General features: G+C 39.9%; 1 pseudogene; it reads right to left on the bottom strand.

The window, feature by feature from the left end:
- Positions 1-1,899: 1,899 nt before the first annotated feature.
- On the bottom strand, positions 1,900-2,854 carry LOC149170346 (glutathione gamma-glutamylcysteinyltransferase 1 pseudogene; annotated as a pseudogene).
- Between the last annotated feature and the right edge of the window lie 2,475 nt (positions 2,855-5,329).

The raw sequence follows: 5,329 nt of genomic DNA, 5'->3' as shown, positions 1-5,329 counted from the left end.
ATCTGCAGTGTCAAAAAACATGATGCCTCTGTTGAAAGCATGATAAACCAAAGAAATTCCATCGTCCTCGGCAATAGGGGTGCCATAGACAAATGAAAACCCCCTACATCCTAAGCCAAGTTTGGAAACCTCGAATCCTTGGGTACTGAGTTAATGCGTGGGATGGACGCCATTTAAAGGTAAACCTCAAGGCAACATCAAACCATTTAGCCTTGTCAGTGTCTGATCGTTGTCCACTACCAACAATCAGATCTGAACTTGATACATGTACTGGGGTAAAATGCAAATGAAGTGTTGTATTCACAAGCTCACGGAGATTGACTGAAGCAGCGTTTATCTACTAACGCTGATGTAAAACAAGAGCATTTTCGAAGGCTACCTGGCGTAACTTCAGGCTCCGTTTAAGACTTACGAAATAACACGTCAATGAACAAATGATCAATTGTTCTCCCGAGTATGGTCGCCAGTATGTTAGCGCTTGAAATTTCACCTCAGGCTGAGAAAGGTAAACCTCAAGGCAACATCAAACCATTTAGCCTCGTAGCTAGCCCTACGGGGCAGGAGAAGGCTCTCTCCGGTCTATCTCGTAAAATATTCAATAGATGAGATGACCAATAAGGTAACACTGATATTAGGCTAGTAAACTGATCAAAAGGGGTTTTTAATTAAATGACGGGGTTGTTCCGGGCTGCATGGGCAAAATCACAACTTGAAAAGAGAAATATAATGAACAACACAGATTATCGACTGAGGCAAGGTAGGCAAGAAATTTAACACCAAATCTAGATTTAAATGGGATGGCAAGACTGGTGAGGAGCTAAGGAGGGAAAACAATAACTTTGAATCCTCCTTGAATAGTAGAAAACATTAAATATTGAAAAAACTTAAAAGCAGAGCATGGCAGGCATGAATTCTTACTTTAACACTTCATTTGTTCAATTAGAAATGATCATGAAGTGAAATGGAACATAACAGATCACATATGAAACACAAGAAAAACTTATGCTAAATTATCATACCACAGGAATCTCAGAAGTCAGAGCTGTGAAATTTCATTAAAAGTCTCTGTCAAAAACTGTACATGGTAAGCTCTCTATTCTCCAGCACTCAGAACTCTCCCCTCTACATGCTCCCTCTTTACAAAGAATTTACAATAATAAATAGGACTGTCTGTACAAAAAAGATCGACCCAAAACAGGGCGCTGTTTAAACTTACATTACAAAAATTAACAAAAAAGTGTTTCATCCATTCTACAAATAGAACAACGTTCCTCTAAATCTTCTACGATTGGTTTATTAAGAGCCAAAATCTGGAGCAAAGTTCTCATGAAATCATGACTGAGGATCGAAATAGGCAAATTCGTTTCTCTTAAAATCCTCTGATGGCTAATAAACCGGAACGCTGATCCTTTTAAATCGGGACTGAGGATAAAAATAGGCGAATTGACCCTGTTTTTCTGCTGTGACAGATGTCTTCGTGGTATTTGGTCCTTTACTTTTCACCTTCGCTTTCTTCTCTATTCTAGCAGACATCGGAAATTCCACCGCTTCCTTCCTTCGCAGACCATATATGCAGACACCCGTCACACAACCCACTTGAAAGAAATTGAATATATAGGTTCACTGTGAGTAGTCAATTTGAACAATTATCTTCCTTCCTCGACATCCCATAATTTGATTGCTGAGTCAAATGAGTTCATTAGGATTATTTGTAAACGTACCAGTGGGGCTCCACTTGACGGCATAGATTTCCTTCGTGTGCTCCTTGAGATCATGTAGACATGTATGTTTCTTTCATACTCCATATCTTTGTTGTCAAGTCAATGTATCAAACCTGAGAAAAGATATGCCATATGTCTTGTGCGCAGACTCTAACCACACTCCTTGCATGATAAAGCTTTATCTCTGCTTAATATATCTCAATAACAATATACATACATCCACTGCATTATACTTGCTCATTAGCATACAAACCTTATTACAAAAACACTCTTTCGATACACCAATCAGTTCACATTGGGTGGCTTCCCTTTGGCAGCAAACATTTTCAATTATCTCCAACGAATTATCTTCAGTAGACCATGATAAAGTGAAGCATGAGGTTGCAGATGAAGACCACTTATCCGCAACCTTGTAAATTTCTGTTTCCTTTATTTGTTGCAATATTTCTCCCTTGATAGAAATTCGCTCAGATTCTTCCTTATCTACAGTTTTCTCAGAGTTGTCCAACCTTCTAACTTCGGCAATCCACTTGATGAAATCTGTAAGATTTGCAGGTAATGATTCAAAAACTGTAGAAAGGATTTTTTCTACACTGTCAAAACCTTCTGCTTTCAGAAGCTGCAGAACCAGAGTATAAAGTAAGGATGGACCCTGCTGGTGCTTCAAGATTAGCATAAACCCCCTGTATTTTTGAGTCGTTTCGTCTATGGTATTCATTGCCTCCCAAAGAAGTGAAAGTGGAACCCAATGGGGAGGATACTTGAATCGAGCGACATCTAAAACAAGTGCCATGTCTTTTCTAGCATGGTATCCACCAATCGGTGAAAAATGGCCAGATCCTGTCTGCTTTAGTGGAGCTCTATGATATGATGTAATCACATGGCAATCTTCATAAGAAGCACACTTTGCTACAAATCTCCGAAATTCATCAATAGAACTTTGATTGGAGCGGAAAGCTTCAACCTTAGCTCAGAAACAATTAGCTAGGCATGCCATCAACTTTCACCTTTTTCAAAGGTTCACAACAGTCCAGCATCGATTCATCAAACCAGCGCCAAGGCCCCTTCCATTTTCTTCCAGGATCAATTGCAAGAGCATTGAGAACAACTCATGAGCTTATGCCAAACTCCATGGCACTGTAATGAAACAAAGGTGAGTATCATTTGCGTAGTTAGAGCCCCTGCGCACAGGCTTTTATGATTTATCTCTTCCATATGATACCCAGCCTTTAATATGCTGTTGTAATCAAGACCCCAAGGAAATCGACCTCTTATCTCTCTGTCTTTCTGCCTTTGTTACAGCTACATTAAAGTCACATGGATCCACTCGATTGAGAATACACATGTACAACCAACCAAATGAATGTGTCCTCTGAAATTTGAATCTTTGCTACAAGAAAAGCTCACACGGTCATCAAGGAAGAAGAGCGCTCAGTTTTGTGCAAACAATGGTTTAGTCTCTCCTCAAAATGTACCCAGAAAACATAATAGAGGCCAGTTGCCTCAACCAACAAGGGAATACGGCTCCCACAACTCCAATCCATCCTTCAAACAATGGTAGTCGCACATGCCACCACAATAAATACAAACCCTTCCTCGAAGATGAAACTCTTGCTCCTTATTAAGCCATAAACCCTCCATTTATTACAGTCGACATGGCCCTTGGTAACAGTGAAGAAATTTTCCTTTTAGCTAAGAGAGCAGTGCCAGCACACATTCAATTTCTCCCTATTACACCAAGAGAACTCGGCCTCTATTTCTCGTTCTGAACCCATTCCCTTTAGCAATATGGAATTTTCTCACAAAGCCCTCTTTCATTCACTAAATTGACCCACTTAAATGATATTGAAGTTGGGACTCCTCATGGGTTTTTCCGAGAATCCAATCTGTTTTTCCACTATACAGCATACAAACAAAACCACTGCATATAAAAACAAAATGCAGTAGGCTAGGAATGGAGAAACAAAAACAGTAGTCAAAAACACATTTACAAGGCCCGTTAATATATTTTATAGGAGGAAAGTCACAAGCACATTATGATCGAAGACTTCCTCAAGGACTGCTTAATAAACTGTGAGAATTACACATCCAAAGAAGCCACAGTATTGGGGATGAATATTGATTATTGATATCACAATGGCCACTGCTGCAAGAGTGAAAAAGAAATTCCAGTGTACACCATATTCCCCAACATGGACACCGAGTGCCTGTTTTGAAACTAGTGCATTTGCAACTGCAAAAGATTCAACCCCGAGATCCATTAATCCTGTACCATACGTTTTTGTCTTAGCAAATCTCCTGGGAAATATTTTGAAGTCCACAGCCAGGATTGACAAGCATGTCACCAGTATCATTGCAAATCTGATATGATGAGAGGCTTTTTCTTTATCTGCTTGGAGGGATAGGAGTTAATGAAACCACTGCCATTTGAAGAGCTGGAGACTTTAGTACATATTCTAAAAAATACATTTAGTGATTTCTTCTTCGAAATAGGGTTTTGAAGAAGAATCAATTGTACAAGACGGAGTCTAACATCGGCTCCACTTGGGATGGCAACTGCCACTTCGTGGAGGTGCCAAGGACCGCAGAACTTTGGGAGAGCAGACAGTGCCTCCACCCATTGGGCAATGGAGTCATCATCGACACAACTGAAATTGAACTCAAACTGATTTGATCTCAAGATTGAAATGACTGAAAAACGACTTAACAATCTTCAAGCAAACTAAAACAAGATGCTGCCCTTATGGCTGCTTATTTATTTACAAAATCCACTCTAATCTGTTGTACAAACAATAGATCAGGTAATACTAAAATGCCATATTAACCATTCAAGTAAACCTGAAAATGATGCCGCTCGAGCATGCTTCGACCAGGTCATAGATGCAGTTGCTGGCAGCCTTTCATCTAAGTAATGACCCTGCTCACGGAAAAGACAGCCTGATCCCTCAAGCAAACTGAAAAACATGCCCATGTATGACGCAATAGGATCAAGGAAGCCAGACTCTGTTGGCTGCCCCAACTCTGCAATACATACTTCCATCTGCACACTGTTAATATAAACATTTGTAGGCAAGTCTATGATTTCTTGTTTCTATGGAGGAAGGATTTCCAAGAACTTTTTAGGGTCTTGGAAATCATATGACTGAATCTACTCATCTAGGCACTGAATCTCCTTTTCAAGTTTTTCAACAATTAACTCACAGGCACCAATTTTAGCTTCAGGAGAGAACTCTGGAGATTTCAAACTTTGAAAGAAGTCATTGAAAAATTCTTCATTAGTTTCAATATCTACTAACCACTCTCTAACTCCGTTTAGAGCTTCACAAAGTGCAGGGTTTGCCACATACCCTACCATTGCATGAACAGATCAGCATGCGTTGGAATGTCTGGATCGAATTGGAGTCGCCAAGTGAATGGTTCAGCCTGCATAAGTGTATCACTGTTGTCCACCATCAGCATCAGATCTGCACCTTGATTACATGTACTGGGACAAGACAATCAACAAATTGAATGTTCTCCCCAGTATGGTCGCCAGTATGTTAGCGAGTTTCAAAGTCGTTTTTTATACATACTCTCAGGATGTCTCGATTCTGCGACCTCATATTCTG

Source organism: Pinus tabuliformis, chromosome 4_2, assembly GCF_031772625.1.
Source record: "Pinus tabuliformis cultivar Carrire ecotype Pingquan chromosome 4_2, CPIR1, whole genome shotgun sequence".
NCBI lineage: Eukaryota > Viridiplantae > Streptophyta > Pinopsida > Pinales > Pinaceae > Pinus > Pinus tabuliformis.
This window is presented reverse-complemented; position numbering and strand designations above follow the sequence as displayed.